The sequence below is a fragment of the Macrotis lagotis genome, chromosome 6 (genome assembly GCF_037893015.1).
Source record: "Macrotis lagotis isolate mMagLag1 chromosome 6, bilby.v1.9.chrom.fasta, whole genome shotgun sequence".
NCBI classification, from domain to species: domain Eukaryota; kingdom Metazoa; phylum Chordata; class Mammalia; order Peramelemorphia; family Peramelidae; genus Macrotis; species Macrotis lagotis.
Window position 1 is genome coordinate 63,975,909 of NC_133663.1, and position 25,227 is coordinate 64,001,135.

At 35.6% G+C, this 25,227-nt stretch overlaps 1 pseudogene; it reads left to right on the forward strand.

Annotated features, from left to right (window-relative positions):
* Nucleotides 1-24,584: 24,584 nt before the first annotated feature.
* LOC141491668 (large ribosomal subunit protein uL24-like) lies at nucleotides 24,585-25,018 on the forward strand (annotated as a pseudogene).
* The last annotated feature ends 209 nt before the right edge of the window (nucleotides 25,019-25,227 follow it).

Below are 25,227 nucleotides of genomic sequence, written 5' to 3' on the forward strand. Positions count from 1 at the left end.
TTCAGAATTAAAAAAAAATTTAAAAATCAATGTGCTTTTATCAGATATCAAGAGAGTACTTCAAATTCACCCAGTTTCTCTACTTCCCATTCTGTGAAGAACCAGAGGTTTCTTCAAGTCTTTAGAGTTAGTTCAGGAGCTAAAGAAAATCCTCACAGATGGAATGACTGATAGTAACCAGTAGAATAAACAGTTTCCTCTAGGGTAAACTGTATAGAATCTGGCAAGGTTGATGCTCAAACTGAGTCATAGGAGATTTCTCCAACCAAGGCCTTTTGACACAGTAGAGTAAGTTAGAAACCTGCAACCTAAATGGGGATTGATATTAACTCTATAAACACAGATTAACTGGTATGAAATCGTAGACTAATTACTTTAAGGGGAGGCTTGTGTTATTTCCAACTCAGCACCCTTTAGCTAGTCACAAAATCTAGCTTATGGTCTATCTTTTTATTTTAAATACAGGCAAACCATAGTTCCTAGATCATCAGAAAGATTACATCAGTCATGGTTACATGTTTAGATGGTCTTGGGCATCATGGCATGAGGGATAAAGTGGTGGACTCAAGAATCAGATAGCTTGGGGCGGCTAGGTGGTGTAGTGGCTAAAGCACCGGCCCTGGAGTCAGGAGTACCTGGGTTCAAATCCGATCTCAGACACTTAATAATTACCTAGCTGTGTGGCCTTGGGCAAGCCACTTTACCCCATTTGCCTTGCAAAAATCTAAAAAAAAAAAAAAGAATCAGATAGCTTTGGATTTTAATCCCACCTCTGACACTAGATGTGTGAACATAGGAAAATTCCTTAACTTCTAGAAGCCACAGATTCCTTGTTTATAAAATATAGGCAGTAAGGTCTGTATTGTTGTGGAGGTAGTTAGCTCAGTCAGGGAGATCTAAATTCAAATTTATCCTAAGGCATTTATTTAGTAGCTGTGTGACCTTAATTCCTTTCTGCCTCAATTTCCTCATCTCTAAAATGGGGGTAATGATGGCACATAATCTGAAAAGAGATCAAGTGCTCCATCAGTTGGCACCACACAACCCTATGTGGAACCATTGGTTACAGCAAGAAATTTTGAATACTGTGGATAAGTTCACCCACCTTAGCAATATAATTTCTAGGAATTTACACACATAGCTGGGGCTAGCTCAGTGTTTGGGAGGCTCTGTAGGAAAGTGTGGGAGGGAAGAGGTATTTGACTACCAAATTGAAGGTCTATGGAGTCATTACTGATCTCATTACTGTGTGACTGTGAAACCTGGACTGTCTACCAGCTCCGTGCCAGGAAACTGAATTCCTTCCATTTAAATTGTCTTGGGAAGATTCTGAAGATCACCTGGTAGGATATGGGATACTGCCAAGCATTCTGACATTTCTACAGAGTGCAACTATGATGAGTTGGTCACATTGTCTGAATGCCAAACATACACTTGCCCTTTTATTATGTTAGCTAAAAAGACTATTTTATGAAGAACTCAGGGTAAGCCCACAAGGAGGGGTTGTCAGAAAAGGCACTACAGGGATACTCTCATGGTCTCTCTCTTAAGAATTTTGGAATTGATTGTGCAACATGGGAGACTCTGGCACTGGACTCTCCAGCATGGGACACCCTCATCAGAGAGGGTGCTGTGGTCTATGAGCAAAACAGAATTGAAGGAGCTCAAAGGAAACATGAGATCCACAAGTTGAGAGAATCCAGGTATTCACATGGAATATTTGTGCCTAAACTGTGATCAGGCATTCTGGGGTCATATCAGTAACTGGTCAGAGGCAGACACATTGTAAGACTCATAACACAGTAATGTTTTGATTCTCTTCAAAAACAAAGGGCACCAACCAACCAACCAACCAACCAATTAAAACACTTTGAAAACTTTAAAGCACAATAGAAATGCTAGCAATTTTCATTATTATTATTATTACTCCACCTCATAGGATGGTTGTGAATCTTCGCTAAGATGATGTCATTAATAAAATGTCAATTATTAGGATTGCTTTGTGGTATAAAATAAGTTTATATTTAATCATGATTGCTTAATGTAACTACTGTGAACTTCCCCCTCAAAATGGACTTGATACTGAGACAATTCCAAAAATATTAACTAAGTACCTACTATGTGAGAACCACACTGGTAGAGAAGATAATTTGATATTGTGGTGAGATTTCATCACTGTGGGCACTGGGACAGTTAAGCAAATCCTCAACACGTTCTCATCCTGTGGACGGCTTTGTTCATCCTGTTGACTAGTTTGTCTACTCCATTGTGTCAAAGTGTCAAAGGCTTTCCTTTCTTTCTTAACTAGTGCAAGAATTGGTGATCCATTCATTGTTTCTCATTCAGACAAGTCAGCAGGTATTTATGGTACACCAGCTATGTGCAAGAACTGTACAAAAGGTTGAGGATTTAAAGAAAGGCAAACAAACACATCCACACAGACAAATGCTCCTGCCATTCAAGGAACTCAATCTAATGGGATACACACAGATAAGATATAGATAGGATAAAATGGAGATGTTTACAGAAGGAAAGGCACTAAAATTAAGGGAGATTCCTGTAGAAGGTGGGATTTTAACTGGAACTAAAAGAAGTCAAGGAGACTAGGAAGTAGAGAAGAGGAGGGGGAGCATTCCAGGCAAGGGGGACAGCCAGTAAAAATGCACAATCAGGTGTTAGAATATCTTGAGTGACAAACAGCAAGGAGGCCTGTGTTACTGGATCATAAAGTACATGGAATGAGCTAGAAGGAAGGCAGGTAACAAAGGGCTAGTACCTGATTGACCCTCCATCTTGTCCGGTCCTTCATATCTTTGACATCCTCTTATACAGAAGTCTAAGTTATTGTTACTTACATACTGAACTCTACCGACGTCCACCATACTTTTATATTTTGCCCTTTCAGTGGCTTACAACTTTGATTCTTTTAAGATTATGTTATTTCCATGATTTGCAAAGAAATGGTATCACAGGGAGAATATTAATGTGAAGGAGAGTGCTTTTGCAGTAGCAAGCAGTTTGGAATCAGGGAAGGTATGATGTAATTTCCCAAAATTCAGCCCACTCTCTTTCTCTTACTCATTTCTGAGCCCAGCTTATTTTTTTCTATAGCTCATATCCAAACTATGTATGTCAGCTGGCTAACTGCCTGTCCACATAATCTGAGCAATATGTATTCTGCATCCACTGTCTTTTTTCAATGTGGATTATTAGCCTATCATTTGCATTCTAGTGGATTTCACTAAAGAGACTCAGTGGTATTCTGTAACTTGGTGCAATTCAAACAATGTCATCTATAAAGAGGATACTAATGGCAAACAACAACAGAAAAATGATTTACATATATTATCACATTTGAAATTTCTGATTTGGAAAGCTTCGTCATCAGTAAAGAACCCCCCCCCCCCTTTTTTTTATTCTGTCCAGGCTATCTTCCAGGACACTAGAATTGCATGACATTATATCAGCAAATGCTTCCTTATTTTACAATTTACTTGATGTTAAGAAGAGGACCCTGACAAGACTTACCTCCACAGTCATATCTGACATAGACTAGTATCATTTGAATATAAGCATGGAAAACACCTGTTTGAAAAGAACCTTCCATTTAAATATTTATTATTTATTGGTTTTTCTAACATACACTGGTAGTTTTCACCAATAATTTTTTTTGCAAAGTATTGAGTTCTAACATTTTTCTCCCTACCTCCCCCTCCCTGTGACAGAAAACAATCTAATATAGGCTTTACATGTGTAATTATGCTAAGCATAGATCCATATCAATCATGTTGTGAAAAAAGAATCAAGTCCAAATGGAAGAAAAAAATAACATTAGAGAGAAAAAATTGACATAAAACATAAGACATCTGAAAACTTTCAAAGCTACATTTAATCTATTGTCAGTTTTTTAATTAAAAAAAGACATAGTTGGATTCTTATATTTCTAATATACCTCTCAGTCAATTAATTGTGTGATTATAAAGCTGTGATCTTCTTTAAAAAGCCACTTTCAAAAGGTGTTTTATTCTTATTTTTAGAAAATGAAAGGCACCCTTGATATACTAATAGGCAGCTTATGAGTAATAAAGCTGTTGACTGTCCAAAGTCTTAGGTTTACAAAGTGCTTAATATATATCATCTTATTTTATGCTCAGAATAACTCTGTGTGGAAGATATTACAGGAATTATTTATTATCCCTTTTTTATAAATGATAAAACTGAGGATTAGAGGAATTAAGTCCCAAAGGTAGGATCCAAACTCAAATTTCTTCCTACTCACTCCACAACTCTTTACTCTCTTCACTATGTGGTGATCTCTCAAAATATGACTTCTTAAGTTTTGGGTTTTTTTCCCATCATGGGCCCTTTTGTCAGTTAGTCTGGTGAAGCCTATGAACCCATTCACAGAATAATACTTTTAGATTCAAAGAATAAAATATATATGATTTCAAAGAAACTCAATTATGCTGAAATAGTTTTCAAAATATTTTTTCCAAATATAAGTAAAAATGGTTTTTAACATTTGATTTTTAAAATTTTGGAAAAAATCTGTTAAATAGAAATATTTATGGAATAATTTTATATATATGTATGTGTGTGTGTGTGTGTGTGTGTGTGTGTGCCTATTTGTGTCTAGTGATAGCTACCTCTGGGGGAATGGAGGGAGGGAAGAAAAAAGGAAAAAAAATAAATTTACATGATAATTGTGTTGAGTATTTGAAAAGAATAGAAGGTTGTGTATAGTAGATTTACAATTTCTGTATAATCAACTTTTTTTAATTGTACTATGTCATGGAAATGCTTATTTTATTCCATAAATTAAAAGCAAAAGAAAAAAGAAAAGAGATTACTAATCTGAAAAAAAGTTCCAAATTCTGTTCTTTGTCTCCTGCCCTCTCTCCTCTCATTGAGAAGGCAAGTAATTTATATTGGTTATGTGCAGTCATGCAAAGTATATTTCCACATTAGTCATGTTGTGAAAGAAAACAGACCAAAAAAAGACAAGAAAAATAACATTTAAAAAAGTATTCTTCAATCTATCTAAATATTAAAAAAAAGAAAATTTATGGACCTCAAGTTAAAAAACCTTTCTCTAAAATAAAACTTTTAATAGGGATGAGAAAGCAAGCATTTTAGAGAACAATTTCTCCTCCCTTAACTTTACAAACAAACAAATAAATAAAAGCAACATCTGTGGTTCCCTTCTCCCTCCCCGCATCCTTCCACTTATCCCTTTGAGAGGGAGGCTTGAAAAGCTACCTCTGATCACCATTAAGATTGTAGCAACTCCTGCACAGATTTTATCCCTGCATATTTTTCAGGTCCAATTACTTGTCTTTATTTCATTTTCTTAAGTGTCATTACTGCTTCTTCAATTAGCACCTTGGGTACTAAGTTAACATAGTCCAAATACTGAAATTTAACTAATGTCATTAATGAAACTAGATAAAAATAAAACAGGTCTATACCATTTTCCATCTATTAGGTTCTGAGGCTAATGAAGATTAGCTAAATCTCATGTTTCTTTTTTTGCAAGCTTGTGTTTTCTTCCATAGTTTTCCCCTGTTTTCTTTTCCTTTAAAAAAATTAATTAAATTTATTTTGTTATATTTTAAATTCCTCACCCTGTGGTAGAGAAGGCCACCATTTGACAGAGAGAGAGAGAGAGAGAGAGAGAGAGAGAAAGGAGAGGTAAAGCCATACTATGTATACTTCTGTTTATCAGTTCTTTCTTTCAAGGTGGATAGCATCTTTCTTTTTATTTTTCATTTGGCTTTTTGCAAGGCAGTGGGGTTAAGTGACTTGCCCAAGGTCACATAGCTAAGTATTACGTGTCTGTGGTTGGATTTGAACTCAGGTCCTCCTGACTCTAAGACTAGTGCCCTATCTACTGTGCCACCTGGCTGCCCCAATAGCATCTCTCTTTTTTTTTTAGGTTTTTGCAAGGCAATGGGGTTAAGTAACTTGCCCAAGGTCATACAGCTAGGTAAATCTTTGAGTATAATTCCACGTTATTCTCCAAAATGGTTAGATTGGTTCACAGTTCCATTAAATTAATAGTGTCCCAATTTTTCTACATCCCCTCCAACATTTGTCATTTTAGTCAATCTGATAGGTGTGAGATCACATTTCAAAGTTGTTTTAATTTACATTTCTCTAATCAATAATGATTTAGAACTTTTTCACATAGATAATTAGTCTGAGGCCAAATTTAAACTCAGGTCCTCCTGACTCTAGGGCCAGTGCCCTATCCACTGTGTCACCTAGCTGCCCTGATAGCATGTTTCTTGACAAGTCTTTGGTAGTTGATTTGAGTATTTATAATACTCAGTATAACTGATCACATTTCTTTCTTCAAACAATATTGCTGTTACTGTATACAATATTCCCTTGGTTCTGTTCATTTCATTCTTCATTATTTCTTGAAAATCTTACCATGTTTTTCTAAAATCAACCGGCTTATCATTTCTTACAGCACAATAGTTTTCCATTACAATTCTATACTTGCTCAGATATTAAATTAAATTAAATTAAATTATTTTGTTACATTTTAAGTTCCAAGGGATTTCCTTTGCTCCTTCCCAATCCACTAGGGAAGGCTAACATTTAACTCAGAATTATATGTGAAATTATACATTCATATTTCCATATATCAGTTCTTTGTGTGGAGGTAGAAGCATCTTCCTTTATAGGTACTTTGTAGCTGATTCGAATATTTATTTAACTCAAAACAAACTAATCATTCACATTTATTCATTGAACATTATTGATATTATTGTGTACAAGATTCTCTTCATTGCTTTATTTCATTCTTCATTATTTCATATGTTTCTATATTTTCCTAAAACTAGTCAGCGTCATCATTTCTTACAACACGGTAATATTCCATCATAATCATATACCACAACTTGTTCAGCCATTCTACAATCGATGGGCACCTTCTCAATTTCCAGTTCCCTGCCACCACGAGGAGACCTGCTGTAAGTATTTTAGAATATATAGGTTCTTTTCCTTTTTCCCTGATCACAGACCCAATAGTGGTATTGCTGTGTCAAAAGCTAAACATACTTTCATAAATCTTTAAGTATAATTCCATATTGTTCTTCAAAATGGTTAGATTGCATCACAGTTCCATTAAATTAATAGTGTCCCAATTTTTCCTACATCCCCTCCAACATTTGTCATTTAAGTCAATCTGATAGGTATGAGATCACATTTCAAAGTTGTTTTAATTTACATTTCTCTAATTGATAATGATTTAGAACATTTTTCATATATATATATATGTATATATAATTTCTTCCTCCAAAAATTACCTGTCTGGTTATTTAATACTTTGGTTAATTATAATTGAGGAATGACTTATATTCTTACAAAATTTACAAAGTTCTCTATATATTTGAGATATGAGTGAAACTTTTATCTGAGAAATTATCTATAAAATTTCTCCTCAATTTTTTGCTTTCCTTCTAATCTTGAATACATTGGTTTTTATCTTTACAAAAGCTTAAAAATTTAATATAATCAAAATTATCCATTTCACTTCTCACAGTACTCTCTATCTCTTGTGTATTCACCAAATGTTTATTCATAAAGTCATTTTGATCTTATCTTGGTAAATGACATATGATATTGATTCATACTTAGTTTCTAGTTTTCCCAACAATTTTTATCAGTGAATTCTTATCCTGAAAGCTTCACTCTTCACATTTATCTAACACAAAAGTAATCTGTGTATTGTATGTCTACTCAGTTCCATTGATACACCTTTCTATTTCTTATCCAGTATCAGATAGTTTTGATAATTACTACATTACAATATAGTTTAAAATCTGGCTATGATTTAAAATCCTGACTACTAAGTCTCCTTTCTTTACATTTTTTCCCCCATTAATTTCTTTGATATTCTTCCAAATGAATTTTGTTATTTTTTCTAGCTCAATAATTTTTTTAAAAAAAACCCTAATTAGAATCTCAACATTTAGAAATGGCAAAAGACCTTGGAGATCTTCTAATCTGACTTCCAACTTTGAAAAAAGGAAACTGAGGACCAGAGGGATTAAGTTACTTACCCAAGATCACACAAATAATAAATAAAACTGTGATTCAGATCCAGGTCCTGTGACTTTAACTCTAGCGTCGTTTTCCTGCTACCCCAGATTGTTCTCTCTAGGATCAATTTTTCATTTTTTAGCTAAAACCTGCTTCCTGGGTCCAGAAATCAAAAGTTCAGATTCTGATCAAAACAGCTGCCAAACCTCACCTCTATTTTTTTTTTTTGAGAATGAGTATTTACTGATGTTGCTATTATTGACAGCCACTTGCCTCTTCCTAGAAAGAAGATTAAATATTTCCTAACTGAAATTCTTTAAACTTCCCTAACAAATAATCTGCTAATACTTTCCCCTTTCCAGAATCTGGAGACCATCACCAGAAAGTGATGTTTCATTTCCCACCCGTCTCAGTCATATCCAACTCTTCATGACCCCCTTTGGGATTTTCTTGGCAAAGATACAGAAGTGATTTGTCATTTCTTTCTCTAATTCATTTTACAAAGGAGGAAACTGAGACACACAGAGCAAAGTGACTTAATCAGGGTCACTGATTTGAACTCTTGGAGATGAATCTTTCTGACTCTAGGCCAGTATTCTCTCCACAGCACCACCTAGCTGCCTCCTGGGCAATTTGAGGAATCTATCTACCCTGGGCAGAGATGAAGGACAGTAGCAATGAGAAGACATTAAAAGATAGTCATTCAAATTACAAGAATCAGTGATAGAATGAAGACTCGAGTCAATAAATCTATGGGGTGAGGTTTACTACTCTGCAAAAGAGGGTTTAAGAGTAAAGGAGGTGCAGGGAGCAGGATTGTAGCTTAAAAACAAAACAAAACAAAACAAAACCCAAAACAATACAACCTCAGAAGCTTGTCAAAAAACACTATCAGAGGCTTGTCAGATATGATCTAGTAGGTGAAAGAGCTAGTTCCCTAAGAGAAGGAAGGAACATTATTTGCAAGAGACATTCCCAACATCAAAGAGAACAAAGACAAATCCCTTAAGGCAATTGGGTGAGGCTAACCTTACTGGAAAAGAGTTGAGCTGAACTCAGGAGGGCTGGGAAGTAAAATGAGAGTTGCACTATAGGTAGAAGGTTGTATGCCATTAGAGGAACATAAGATTCTGAGAGCATGCCAATGCATTGAAGAGACAGGGAAAAAATAAGAGCATTGATGGGGAACAATAACCAGTGACTTCTCCCGAGAGAAGAGAAGTGCAGAAGGCAACAGAATCATGGAGAGGAGCTTTGATTCAGAGAACCAATCCAAACTTCCCCTAGAGCAATACTGCCAGTCATTTAAATGTTCTGAAAGTGAGAGGGGTTTGCCTTCTATGCCTCAGATGAGATTCCTATCTGTTTCCATTAAGTAAAACCTTGTGAGCTCTAGTGCTTTTAAGTGGCTTCCAGATACTCAGTTTCCCAGATCATCTTTGGGGAGGCAATGGCTTTTAAGTCCTTCATAACCTGGTTAAACCTACATTTCCAGTCTTCTTACACCTTTCTCCCTTCCATGTACTTTATGATCCAAAATCTATGATGCTCATAACTATCCCAATCCTTTAATGGGAAAGAAAGTAGTGCCAATCCCACCCAGGCAGTATCTGGAAGAGAAGAGAGCATCGAATTTCAGAGAACCTGAGTCTGACATTGGCTTCCTTGCTGTTGCTCCCAAAACATACTCCATCCCCTTATTTTAAGTATTTTTCACTGACTGTCCTCTTGCCTGAAATCCTCTCCTTCCTCATCTCCACCTCTTAGCTTTCTTGGCCTCCATCAAATCTCAACTAAAGTCTTATTTTCTGTAAAAAAAGTCTTTTCTCCTTATTCTCAGTGCTACTCTTTGAGGTTACCCCCACAATTTATCCTGCTAAAATCTTGTTTTTTGTTGTTTTTTTTTTTTTGCAAGGCAAATGGGGTTAAGTGGCTAGCCCAAGGCCACACAGCTAGGTAATAAAATCTTGTTTACATATAATTGTTGGCATATTGTTTTTTCCTTTAGATGGAGATCTTTGAGAGTCTTCTTTGTATCACAGAGCTGGTACATGATCAATGTTTAATAAATGATAATTGGCTGAAGCAAAGAAACGAGAGATAGACAAAGTACATTCAGGTGTTGAGTCAGGAGTTTCTGACAAGGTGAAAGAGTCAACATCTTTATTTTCCTTATTCGTTTTAATTTTTTTTGGAGTTACATTTCTCAGGAAACAAAAAAGACGAAAAATAGTCTTTACTGCTTCTGCTTCTGCATTGATAGAAGCAGATTAGAGTAAAAAGGGATACAGGTTATTAAGAATTAGTTATTTATCTACAAATATCACATTGAAGATTGACGTTGAATGTACTGTCTCTGTCCAACAAACAAGTCAATGACACACTAATGGAGAAAGAAGACAATATCCAGGTTGATGTTCTTATTATAAATGAAACTGGAAGATATAAAAAAGATCATTTAACAGATGGAATGACTCCCACCTTATCCTGAGAGAGGAAAATAAGACAGGTGGAGAAAGAAGTTTAATGGTAGACCTAAAATCAATAGGGAAAAGAAAATTTCTTCCTACTATCTTGAAGTGCTCTTGATGAGTTTAAGTAAACAGACTACCAGAAGGTCAAGTGCTACTGATGTACTAACATAAAAGGCATAGAGAAATTCTTTGTTTGTTTTTTCTTTTTTTTCTTTATTCATTTTCAGTCATATGCAACATGTATATATATATATATTTTGCAAGGCAAATGGGGTTAAGTGGCTTGCCCAAGGCCACACAGCTAGGTAATTTATTAAGTGTCTGAGACCGGATTTGAACCCAGGTACTTCTGACTCCAAGGCCGGTGCTTTATCCACTAGGCCACCTAGCCGCCCCAACATGTATATTTTTAAGTAACAAAATTTTCTTCCATCCTCCCTTCCCACCTCCCTACCCTCAGTGGTGAACAGTCAGGTTAGCATTGTACATCCATAGGCATAAAGAAATTCTATGAAGAACTAGACAAGATGTTCCCAACTAAATCAAGGTGATAGGTAGATGACAGATAGACAGATAGGTAGGTGGATAGATAGGTAGATAGATAGATAGATAGATAGATAGATAGATAGATAGATAGATAGATAGATGATAGAAAGATAGATTTGATGATTTCCATTGTGAAAGTAGAAGGCTAAGATTGCAAAGATATTGGAAAAATGTGGGGTCAGAATGAAGAAATAAAAGAGATCATAGTATTCCTTTCAGCTCAAAAGCCACACTTCAATACATCATGAATACAACCTATTGTCTTGAAGAAGAGAGTTAGAGAAACAGCAACATGGCTTAAATGAATAGAGTACTGGGACTGGAGTCAGGAAAACTTGAATTCAAATCCAGTTTCAGACACCAGCTATATGACCCTGAAGAAGTTATTTAACTACTCTTTGCCTTAGTTTCCTCAACTGTAAAATTGGATAATAACATCACCTATCTCTCAGGGTTAAGATAAGATGAGATAATACTTGTTATCTTTATGGTGATGCTTACTACCGGGCAATGAGTAGAAGCTATTTAAATACTTAGTCTCTTTCCTGACACCTCCCAAGAAAGAAATCCAAGTTTGGAATCACATTGGAAAAAACATGCCCCAGAGAAATTAATAATTAGACATATAAATTAAAGCAAATCCAAGGTTCTACTTCAAACCCATTAGTTTGTCAAAGTTAGGAGACAAAAGGGAAAATGATTAATGTTGGAGTGGTTGCAGGTAAAAATAAGAGGGAGAAGACCTTGGTTGCAATGAGCACTGAATCCCACAAAATGTAAATGTAGCCTCCATTTCAGAATCAGCTATCTGAATGCAGTTAGGTCAGTAAGTTAGAGCAAAAGTCAAAATAAATAGAAGATTGGAAGAAAAAAGTTGAAGAAAAGATCAAAAAAGATATAAACCTTAAATCATACCTTGCCCTGTCCTCTTAGAATTTACAGTCTAATTGTACAATCTATTCTAAACCATTCTATGACTCTAAATCTGTGATCTACTTTGCCCTTGAAGTCAATATTAGCATTGTTTTCTTGACTTTTGCCTTGAATGACCTCTTGCATTTAAAAAAAATGTTTTAGAATATGTAATTTTTATGTTTAATTGGGATCTAAAAACACACAATTCCTATGTCAGGTCTAAAATAACAAACACTCTAACTCACTTTCCCCTCACCTAACTTGTCAGGGAATCCCAGCAATAGCTCACATTGATATGCTATTTTATAGTTTACAAAGTGCTTTGCTCACAAAAAAACCTTATAAGGAAAATATGATGATTATTACCAATATATAAATGAAGAAAAGGACTAGAGTGGCCGAAAGAGGACTACAAGCCCCAGTCTTGGATTCTAGTATTCACTCACTATACTTTCTTCCTAACCTAGGCTTTCTTTCTTATACTCTATGACTCCAGTTGTCCAATGTCTACAGAACTGTTGTTCTGACTTCATTGCTATATACCTGTGAAACCTGGACATCAACCAGCTCCATGCCAAGAATTGAATTGAATCGAATTGAATTGAATCACTTCCATTTAATCACAAATTGAATCACTTCCATTTAAATTGTTTTAGGAAAATTATGAAGATCACCCAGAAGGAAAAGATACCAAACATTGAAGTCCTTTTTCGAGCTAAACTGCCAAGCCTTCAAACATTACCACAGAGAGCTGAACTATGATGGATTAGGCATGTTGTTAGAATGCCAGATGCCAAAAAGACTATTTTATAGAGAACTCATTAGAGCAAGAATTCAGGTAAAAAAAAAATAGATAGAGGGACACTCTGAAGGTCTCTCTTAAGAACTTTATAATTGATTGTGCAGCATGGGAGACACTGACATAGGAGTGTTCAACATAGCATGCCCTCTTCAGAGAGGCTGGTGCTCAACTCTATAAGCAAGGCAGAATTGAAGCAGCTCAAAGAAAATGTGAGATACATAAGTTTAGAGAAACCACCCCAGGTGTTCAGACAGATTATTTGTGCCCAACTTGAAGCACAACCTTTCTGAGTTGGTATTGGTCTAATAAGTCACAGTTAGACACGCTGTAACTCAACTCTAACACAGTAATATCATTTTGATCTTCATTGATAATAAATGACAAGAGCCAACTCAAGGGGCAAAAAAGAAAATCTTTGTAATAAATATGCATAGTCAAACAAAACAAATTAACATCCATGATCAAAAAATATGTGTAATTCTACACCCTGAGTCCATATCACCTGAAGTGAGTAATATGTTTTATCATAGGTTCTCTGGAATACTGATCTGTCACAGTTTTGGTCACAGTTCATGAGGTTTTAAAAACCTACTTTATAATGTTTTTACTACTATTTAAGTTAATCTCCTGATTCTTCTCATTTAACTCTAAATTAGTTCATACCAGTTTTTCCAGAATCCCTTGAAACCATTCTTTTCATAATTGCTTAAAGCACAATATTATTTGGTTCCATTCAGATACCGAAACTTATTCAGTAATTCCCACATTTCCATTTTTTGTCACTCCCCACAAAACTATAATAGGTAGATATATGTGTATTGTATGTATATAATTTCATATAAAATTTTATATATATATATTATATACACACCTTTAGGTAGGTTGTATATATATATATATATATATATATACATATCTATCTATCTATATATATATATATATTTTTTTTTTTGGAGAGAGAACCCATATGGGATATAAGTGGGTAGTTTTCAAAGGAAGAAATACATACCATATAAAAAAGTTCCAAATTATTTTTCTAGGTTTTATGAATTTCTTTATGCCTTTAATTCTCTGCAATAGAAGTTAGTACATGAGCAGTCATTGACTTTCAGACCATTTATTTGCTTACACTCATTGTGAGCTCTTCAAGATAAAAGGATCAAAATATTTTAAGCAATTATTTTTTCCTTGTTGATTTTGAGTGCATGATAAAATTGCCTATCTGTTTGAAATATAGGCCTAGTAGTAATATCTCTGAGTCTAAGTGTGTAATTCCAATTTTGTCAAAGTTCCAAATGGCTTCCCCGAATTACTGGACTAATTCACTGCTCCACTGGCTGTACATTAATGTGCCTGTTTTCCAGTAGCTCTTCCAACATTTGCTCTTTTCCTTTTTTTCTGGGAGAGGTGTCAACTTTCTGAATGTGAAAGGTACAAAGTAGAACCTAAGTTTCACTAATTTGCATGTTTAAAAACTATAGTTTATATTTTATCTTTTAAAGACTCTCCATTTAAATCCCTAAAACTTTTAAAAATCAGGTTTATATTCAGTGCCTCCAACCGGCACTTTTGTAGTCCATTTACAGCTGATCAAAATTTGTTCCCCATTATCCTGTCTCTGTCAATCAGTGTCTGATCCATCATAACATTACTGACAATCAAGATGCAAAAGATAACTTATTTTTTGTCCAAAGTTAGAAAGAGAAACAACTCCAGTCATTCCCCAATTTATGAACAAATTGTGTTCTGAAAATTCTTTCCCAAGTCAGTTGCTTGGAACTAGCTGCATTTTCCCATAGAAATCAGGTTATAAATAGTTGAGTCCCTAGGATGGCTCACAAGAAGCCCATTTAGCCCATAACATCACTGATGTTATTTTTGATACCTATTTGGAATTCAGAAGTGATCATGTGTTCTGGAATGCTATGCCATCATGTAGTTCCAGTTAAGCTGGAAAGACTTTGAATAATGGTCCGACAACGGACTTTAAGTAGATTATTCAAGCAAGCAAGCTAGAGTTTGAAAGATGCCTGGCCAGAGGGCTAGACATCACCATAATGGCATACCCATACCAGCTTATGAAATCACCACCTAAGAATGAGGAAGAATCAAGATCTGCATCAATAGAGTATTCACATTAACAAAAGCAAAGATCCCTTAAATAAGGAAATACAAATTGTAGAATTAATAACAGTAGCTTAAATTGACTCTATGATTTACAAAATGCTTTCCCTCCTACAGTTTGCAGTATTATTGTTCCTATCTTATACAAGCTGTAATTGAAAGATCTGGGAATCACATCCTACCCTATCCCAAGTCTTCTGACTGTGCTCTTCCTATTACACCATTTTGGAAAGGGAATAAGAAAGGATCAGATAGATTAAATGACTTTTCTCTAGTCTCATAGCTATTAAGTATGGGAACCAAGATTGGAATGTATATCTGTATATTTCTAAATTTCCCTCTATATCCCTCCAAGTACTTTCCCAGAGAGCTATCCATAAGACAAAGATTTTTAGGAGAAAAAGAAGAGAAAAAGACATATTAAAACCAACCAATATATTAAAAGTCTGACAATATATCCAATGTTATATACTTAAAGCTCTCTCACTCTTGCAAAGGAGGAGGAAGGGGTCTTTTCTCTCTCTTCTTTGGGTTGATGATTTTCTGATCTTAGTAGTTTTGTGGTTGATCTTTGCATTTACATTGTTGTACTCATTTTGTATACTGTTTTCTTGGGACTTCTTACTACATTCTTCATCATTTCATGCAAGTCTTTCCATGTTTCTCTGTTCTCAACAATAGATTTTTAATTATCTTTAATACATTATTTATGTAAGAAAATGTAGTACAAGTTCAAGCTCAGGGCCCTAGGAGCACATTTTCCCCAAAGGCTGCACAGTAGTTGGTTCAGGGAATCCCTTTTCTATCCTCTGCCATTTGCTCAGCAATGAGAGTGAAAATTCCAACCACTAAGGAATAGTAGGATTATATCTTTCTTGTGGAAAGCACTTTGAGATTCCAGACAATAGCTGAACATAGTTGCTTTATATAAAAATAGAAGCTTTTTATTAACTTTCTAGAATGCTTACATAAGAGTGAGAACTTTACTTTTCAAGCAAAAAAGGAAATGTCATCTCATATATGTTTATGCGGATGCTCTTTTTTAATGGCTAATCTTTGGCATAGTTTGATTCTCAGATCATTTAATAATAGCAATAATAGATAATATTATTAAATGATCCCAGCTTTGACTTTTATTACTATTGGTTATTATTACTATTATTAAATAATCTGAGCTTTGACAAAATGCTTTATAAATTTTTATGTCATTTGATCTTCATTATAACCCTAGGAGTTACCTGCTATTATCATTCACTTTTACAGATGAGGAAACTGAGGCAGATTAAAGTGATTTGTCTAGGTCACACAACTAAGTAAGCATTTGAGAGAGAAGTCAAACTCAGGTCTTCTTTACTCAAAGTCCAAATTTCAGTCCACTGCACCACCTGAAAAATTTAATGTGATCAAACAATGGTATGTAGCCCTTATTAAAAAAAAATAGATCTAATTTAAGCTTAGATGTCAAGTATTCAGAATGCTTACAATTCTGTTTCCTATTCATTCTAAGATAATAACCACTCTCATTTATGAGACACACTGACAATCACTTCCCTCACAACCCTATGGAGTGCAACCTATTATCTCCATTTGATAGAAGAGAAAGAAAAGGTTGATAGATAAATAGAATAGATTAGAGAGGAGAGATAGATGATAGATAGATAGATAGATAGATGATAGATAGATAGATAGATAGATAGATAGATAGATAGATAGATAATAGATAAACAGGTGGAGTGACTTTTTGTTAATAGCCATATAATGTCTAAAGCAGAATTTGAATCTATGACTATGCTGACTTAGTTGAAGGAAATGGGAATATTTAGCCTGAAGAAGACAAGACTTTTTAACTATTTGAAGCATTGTCTCTCACATTGGCAGAAGAGAGAGCCGTGGCTTATGGAGTTAGAGGATTAAAGTCATGCTTCTGATTGTGCCTGTCTAAGGAATCCTGGGGAAGTCACTTAACCTTCACCAGAGCCTCTGTTTCCTCATCTGTAAAAAAAGAAGGGCTTGCAGTATGTCACTTCTAAGCTCCCTTCCAGCTCTCATTCTGGGATACAGTGACCTGTTTTTGGTCCTAGGAGGTAAAACCAGATCCATTTTTGGAAATTGCAAAGAGGACAACTTGGACTTGATGGTAGGAACAAGAGGCATTTATGACAACTGTGGCTGTCCAAACTTGAAAAGGACTGCCCTACTATGTAAGGAATTCTCTTGGTTTTTAAAATTACCTCTTCCAGTGTGACGTAGAGATGATTTTTCAGGCACAGGCTAGAACAGAACAAGGGCCCTTCCCTTAGGGTCTATGACCTTGTTTTGAAAATTTCAATATGATTAGTTTCCTTTGTCAATCTATGAACTTTGTTTTTGCATTTAAAAATGTTATTCTGAGAAGAGCTCCTTAAGCTTACCCAGACTTATCAGAGGCATCTATGACACAATTCAACCACTTGTTCTCAAAAGGAACATTTAAAATATTTTGCATGACAAAAAACATGGGTTAAAAACCCCTAGACTAGATGACCAGTGAGATCCTTTGCTACTCGAATTTTCTATTCCTATGATTTCAAATTCATCCTTTTCCTCATGACATCATAAACTTCTCAATTCAAAGCAAACATAAAGAGTCTCATTAACCTTAAATACTTCTACCACAACTAGATAATGCTTGTGAATGTCATGAGTCTAGGTCGGAGAGGAGGAGATGAGTAAAATAGGGAGAAGTAATGGAATAGAGAAAGAAAAGAAAGGCAATTCATTTATTTCAGAGAGCAAGGGTTTATGGGCTGATCTAGACTACCTCTCTCATTTACAGAGGGGGATGATTTTATCATGAAGAAGCAACAGAATTGAAATTTCTTCTTCCCATTAGTTTCTTTCTCCTACCTACCTATCTCTTAACATCCTTGAATCTAGAGGTGATCAGGGAAATGTTTAACTGACTCAGAGAAAAATGCTCCCAGGAGACAGGTTTAAGTTTAATATGCATTAAGAACATTTTCTTCTTTACCTCCTTAATTCTAGATAGTCAACAACAAAAAATTGAGCCCTGATTATAATTTTTGTGGATTTCTGAACTATAAACACCTAGATTGAAATTTTGGCAATTAGCTCTCAAAAACTGGTTGGAAAAGCTGTATGACTCAGTGGGTCTGAGTCAGGAAGACTCATACTCCTGAATTCATATCTGGCCTCAGACACTTACCATCTGTGTGACCTTGAGTGAGTCACTTAACCTGATTTGCTTCAGTTTCCTCATCTATAAAATGACACAGAGAAGGAAATGTCAAACTGCTACAATATCTTTGCCAAGAAAATCCTAAATGAGATCATGAAGGGTCAGACACAACTGAAAAATGACTGCAAAAACAGCAAAGCCAGTTTCAGTTAGCTCCAGAACATCCTAGCCTGAGATTATGTCTGCAAAATGAGAGTGATGGTTGTTTTTTACTTAACACAGCTGTTATCCAAGTCAAAGATCTTTGCAAGAAAGCTAATAGAATTTCCATCTGGATAGTTATTTGTTGTCATTGTTTAGTCTATTTTTAAGTTGCCTCTAACCCTTTATGACCCCCATTTAGGGTTTTCTTAGCAAGGATACTGAAGTGGTTTACCATTTCCTTCTCCAACTAATTTTTTTTTGCTTTTTTGCAAGGCAATGGGGTTAAGTGACTTGCCCAAGGTCACATGGTTAAGTCATAATTAAGTGAGGCCAGATTTTAACTGGGGTCCTCCTGACCTCAGGGTTGGTGTTCTATCTACCTCACTGCCCCCTCCAACTTGCCCAGGGTCACATAGCTAGGAAGTGTCTGAGATCATATTTCAACTCAGGAAGATGTCTTCTATCCATTGTGCCATCTAGTTACCACAAAGGTTCTTCAGAGATCATCTAATTCAATCCTTTATTTGAGAAATAAGGATAATGAGTTAAGGTATTAATATTATTATTTGCAAGAAAAAAGCACTAAACAAATTACATAGACTTTGGATTACAATGGAATCTAGATTAATATTTGTCAGATTGTCAGTGTTGAAAGGGACATCCATGATCAAATAGTACATTTTTACAGAGAAAGGAAATTGAAGTCTTTTGAAGAGAAGTGACTTGCCCAAGGGCACATAGCTGGTAAGTAGCAAACTAAGGGAAATACCATGGTATATATGAAAAGTGTGTTGCATCATACCTCAAAGGACATAGGCTCATTATTTTTTGTTGTACAAGTGAGAAAACTGAGACTTGGAAAGATTAAGAGGTTTATCCAAAGTCACAGAGCTTGGGAATCAAATTTCCCCAACTTGAAATCCAGCAATTTACTTTGTGTCTAAAACTTTGTTTTAGAATCACTCTCAAAAGAAATAGTCAGATTGATCATTGAAGGGTGGGGAGAATGGTTGAGGGGTTTTATAACATCAAATTTTGTTGCTTTGAACAACAAGAAGAAATGTGGTAACTGCCGAAAATGTCAGAAATGAGATAAATGGGACACCACCTAGAAGTGATATGATCTAAATAAAGGTTTATTTTTTTCAATGAATGTGAAAGAAAGAAAATATTCCTTCCATTATTAATTGAGTTATTAAAAAATTCATTGGATCCTACTGATTACATACTGCTACATAATTTAATTCTTCATTTTTAATCATTACCAAGTTTTCTTGGATCAAAGAAATTGACAGCTTCCTCTGCACTCCTAGTTTGTCATATTAACTGCCTTGCTAAGGTTACAAATCAGGACCTGATCTGAACTAGACAGGACTAGTTCCAAGCAAAGTTGTGAGCTAGGAGGCTGTCTGCAGCGATCTTCTGTATGCCTCATTTTCATACTAAATTTTATGTACTTAAATGCCCAAAGGGCAATTAGGTGGTGCAATGGATAGAGCACTTGGCCTGAAGTCATGGAGACACAAGTTCAAATTCAGCTTAAGATATTAATTAGGCAAGTCAGGAAGACTCATCATCAGTTCCATCTGGCCTCAGACACTTTCTAGCTGTGACCCTAGGTAAATTACTCAACTCCATTTGCTTCAGTTTCCTTATTCACAAAATGATCTGGAGACGGAAATGGCAAACAACTTCAATATGTTTACCAAGAAAACCCCAAATGGAGTCATGAAGAATCAGACACAACTAAACACCAAAGTTCCCAAGTCTCTTCTAGCTATTCCATGGGCATGTGATATAATGAAAAGTGTCTGAATTTGGAGTCAGAAGATTTTTAACAAGCTATCATGGCCTCAAGTTTCCTCTTTTGTAAAAATAAGTGGGCTCAACTGTATGGTCACTAAAGGTCCTTCCAGTTTTAAAACTGGACTCTTCTAGATTATCAGGGTCCTAACCATTTTACCATCTTTACTGATTGCTCCTCAATCAGGACAAATCAGAGCCCACATTTTATCTTCTTTCAACCTCAGACACATATTTTATACACTCATCGAAAATGATTGCTCTTCAGTTTGTGATGGACAAATTCATGACGATATATTGCGGTTGGCGATGAGTCAATTTAGGCAAAATTCAATCATTTCAATTAGTTCTGACTCTTCATGAGGCCATTTGAGATTTTCTTGACAGAGATACAGGAGTGGTTTTTCATTTTCTTCTTTTTTATTTTAATTTTTTAAATTAAAGATATTATTTGAGTTTTACAATTTTCCCTCCAATCTTACTTCTCTCCCCCAACTCCCCCATAGAAAACAATCTGTCAGTCTTTACTTTGTTTCCATGTTGTACATTGATCCGAACTGAGTGTGATGAGAGAGAAATCATATCCTTAAGGAAGAGACAAGAAGTCTAAGAGGTAACAAGATCAGACAATAAGATATCTGGTGTTTTTTTCCTAAATTAAAGGGAATAGTCCTTGAACTTTTGTTCAAACTGCACGGCTCTTTATCTGGATACAGATCCCACTCTCCTTTGCAGACAGCCCAAAATTGTTCCGATTGTTGCACTGATGGAATGAGCAAGTCCTTCAAGGTTGAACATCACCCCCGTGTTGCTGTTAGGGTGTACAGTGTTTTTCTGATTCTGCTCATCTCACTCAAAAAAAGTTCATGAAAATCCCTCCAGGCTTCCCTGAAATCCCATCCCTCCTGGTTTCTAATAGAACAATAGTGTTCCATGACATACATATACCACAGTTTGCTAAACCATTCCCCAATTGAAGGACATTTACTTGATTTCCAATTCTTTGCCACCACAAACAGGGCTGCTATAAATAGTTTTGTATAAGTGATATTTTTACCCCTTTTCATCATCTCTTCAGGGTATAGACCCAGTAGTGGTATTGCTGGGTCAAAGGGCATGCACATTTTTGTTGCCCTTTGGGCATAGTTCCAAATTTCTCTCCAGAAACGTTGGATGAGTTCACAGCTCCACCAACACTGTAATAGTGTCCCAATTTCCCACAACCCTTCCAACAATGATCATTATCCTTTCTGGTCATATTGGCCAATCTGAGAGGTGTGAGGTGTGTCATTTTCTTCTTCAGGTCATTTTTACAGATGAGGAAACTAAAGCAAACAGGTTAAGTGACTTGCCCAGTTATAAAGTGCCTGAGGTTGGATTTGAACTCAAGAAAATGAGTCTCCCTGCCTCCAAGCCTGAAACTTTTTGAACCATGCCACCACCTAGCTGTCCCAAGGCCCTATTGGAACACAAATTTGACCCAGCTAGCACAAGTTAATAAGGAATTTCCTGAGAGAGATAACCTAAAGTATTGATTTTGGTCTCCAAGGGAAGAATAAAGTCCATTCTTTCTTTTTGTTCACTTCCCACCTCTACCTGGGCTGACCCAATGGTTTCTTCTCAGGAGAAGAAGATTGTGACATACTAGAAGTTGATTGTATTGCTATCTGAGCCTTGCCTTGAGGTTAACAGGTGGCAATAGATTAATGAGCTATGAAGTCCAGAATATTTGACATTTAAGTAGGAATTCTTGGGGCACAAGTGCCTAATTCAAAGGAATATATGTCTAATAGTAGAATTTCAGACACTATAGGAAGATAGTAAGGGAAATAAATTTGAATCAAAGGACTTTTTGGTATACCTCTCTTAAAATAGAGAGATGATCACTTACTTCACCTAGACATTAGGTTTCCCTTATGTGTGGAGATTCATTGTAGGAATTCATTACCATTTCTAGTGCTGCAATGTCCTGAATTGTCCCCAAGCAATGAAAAAAATGAAGATTTCAGGAAGGAATATATAATCCCTCATGAGACGAAGAGGACCTTTACTCTATTAATAAAAGCTTTTTTGCTTTTTTGTTGAGTGTGGAGAGATTAAAGTACACATTGGAGAACAAACTGTTTTCTAGATCCCTTAATCTATTAATCAACAATTATTTAATAAGTACTAACTATACACTTAAAGATACACTTAAGGCTGTAAGGGATACAAAGAAATGCAACAATTTACAATTAAGTGATAGGCTAATTGCATATAATTCTTATGTAATCACCAAAGCAAGTATCCTAAGGTTCTCTACTGACCAACACTTTCTTTTATTAGTTCTGGAAAGGAATGATTACATTTCATTCATTAAATATTGATTGAGGGCCTGCTATGAAAAGAACTGACCTTTATAAGTCTGCTCTAATATTTACAAAGCACTTGATTTATCTACAGAATTTCATTTGAATCTCAAATAACCCTGTGAGTTTCCAGTATTCAGAAGATTATAGAATCATTGAGCTAGAGTTAGTACAAACTTCTCATTATATAGATTAGCAAACTAATCACAGATAAGTGACTTGCCCAAGGTCATACAACTGTATTCCACTCAGGTGTGACTCCCAGTTCAGGGCTGTTTCTAAGATACCAGCCTGCCTCCTCCCTTTTTACAGTGAAAGGAAATGAGCATCAGCAAAATTAAATAATTTGTCAGTGATCATACACTTACAGATTGATCATGTCAGAGGCAGGACAGAAATCCAGATTTCCCTTGATTCCAAGTCTAGCACTCTTTTCATTATATCATGTAATCCATGGTAAATTATTTTGTTCAAGACAAATTCAACATTTGTTCAGCATCTGCTATGTGCAAAGTAACATGACAATTAGTTTGGGAGATGCCAAGATGGATCAGGCATAGTCCTACAAGAGTTTGTAGTCTAGCATAAACTAGATTGACCAGCTAGGAAGTACAGCAGACCTAGAGTCAGGAAGATTGGAGGTCAAATTCAGTCTCAAACATGTACTAACTGTGTGACTTTGGACAAGTCACTTGCCTCAATCCCTCCTCTGTAAAGTGGGGACATATTGGAGAAGGAAATGGAAAATCACACCCATATCTCTTCCAAGACATGACTGAATAACAACATAAGCAAGGCTGATTGCTTGATTAATAGTAAGAAAGGTAAGAAATGTACAAATATGCTTCCAACATATTGTAGAATTTGTCAAATATCATGAGAAAGGTACAAAGTATCCCAGGGATTCAGAGAAGGGAGTAATCATATTCAGCTGAGAAGGGGAAAAACTTCCATAATTCAGATTTGTTGAAGTAGTTCAAAAGGGGACAGCGAGTAAGGAGTAACTGAGTTCAAATCCAGCCTCAGACATTTAGTGATGACCCAGCTGTGTGACCTTGGGCAAATCACTTAACACCATTGCCTTGCAAAAACTAAAAAAAAAGGAAAAAAAAAGAATGAAGAAGACAAACTAGTTCAAAGAAACCTCCACTAAGGCCAATGGGTAAATTACTTATGTCTTTGGACTGCAATACATATACATACACACATGTATGTGTACATATCATAGACACATTATATATGTGTGTGTATATACACATATATATTTTCTATATATATGGTATTATTGAGTCATTTCAGTCATAACCAGCTCTTTGTTACTCCATTTGGAATTTTCAACATCTGGCCAAGTTTTAGCCACTCCATAGTCATTTGAATAAATTTTTCTCAACTCCCCCCCCAAAATCACTGACAACTTTGAGGTCATTTGGTACATTTGTGGGTATATGTCTCTCTCTCTCTCTCTCTCTCTCTCTCTCTTTCAGCTATCTATCTGTCAGTCAGTCTGTCTATCTATCTATCTATCTATCTGTATGGAACAGCTAAATGGTACAGAGTATTGATTTTGGAGTCAGGAGGACAGGAGTTTGAATCCAGTCTCAGACATTTACTAACTTTGTGACTTTGGGCAAAGTACTTAACCCTGATTGCTTGTATCCAGAACCTTCTCCAGTCATCCTGATTCATACTTGTCCACTGGACCCAGATGGTTCTGGAGGAGAAATTGAGGCTGGTGACTTAGCACAGCACTCCCTCACTCAGATTCAATTTATGTGCTTGTCATGGCATTGCCTTCCTGATGTCATGGTATTCTTTGATAATGAATGACAATCATTATGTTTCTCTAATCTCTATCTCTCTATTTATATCTGTGTGTATGTATGTAGAGGACCTAGAGTAAGGAAGATATGAGTTCAAATTCAGTCTCAAACATTTACTAACTGTGTGACTCTGGACAAGTCACTTAACCTCTACTTGCCTCAGTTCCTTATCTGTAAAGTGGGGACACCCTAGAGAAGGAAATGGAAAGCCACTCTAATATCTTTTCCAAGACATGAATAATAACACGAGCAAGGTTGATTGCTTGGTTAAGAGTAAGAAAGATAGTTTTTCTCTTCTGAGGTGTCTCTGAAGTCAAAATGAAGTTCAATCCTTTTGTGACCTCTGACTGAAGCAAGAACCACAAGAGGCATTTCAATGCCCCTTCCCACATACGGAGGAAAATTATGTCTTCTCCTCTTTCTAAGGAGCTGAGACAGAAGTATAATGTCTGCTCTATGCCCATTCGAAAAGATGATGAAGTCCAGGTTGTTTGAGAACACTACAAAGGGCAGCAAACTGGCAAGGTCATCCAAGTTTGCAGAAAGAAATATGTGATCTACATTGAGCATGTACAGCAGAAGGCTAATGTTACAACTGTCCGTGTGGGCATTCATCCCAGCAAGGTGGTTATCACAAGGCTAAAACTGGACAAAGTTCTCAAAAAGATCCTTGAACGAAAAGCCAAATCTCTCTAAGTAGGAAAAGAAAGGGCAAATATAAGGAAGAAACTATTGAGAAAATGCAAGAGTAAAAATTTTATGGCTGTAATTAAATTGTGAGAAGTAACAGAAAAAGAGTAAGAAAGATAAGAATTGGACAAATATGCTTCTAACATATTGTGTCCACATACATGTGTAAATATACATATATTCCCTATTTATAAACACATATATGTGTGGCTATATAAAATATGTACACATTATATATGTATTATATATACACATATACATTATGTATGTA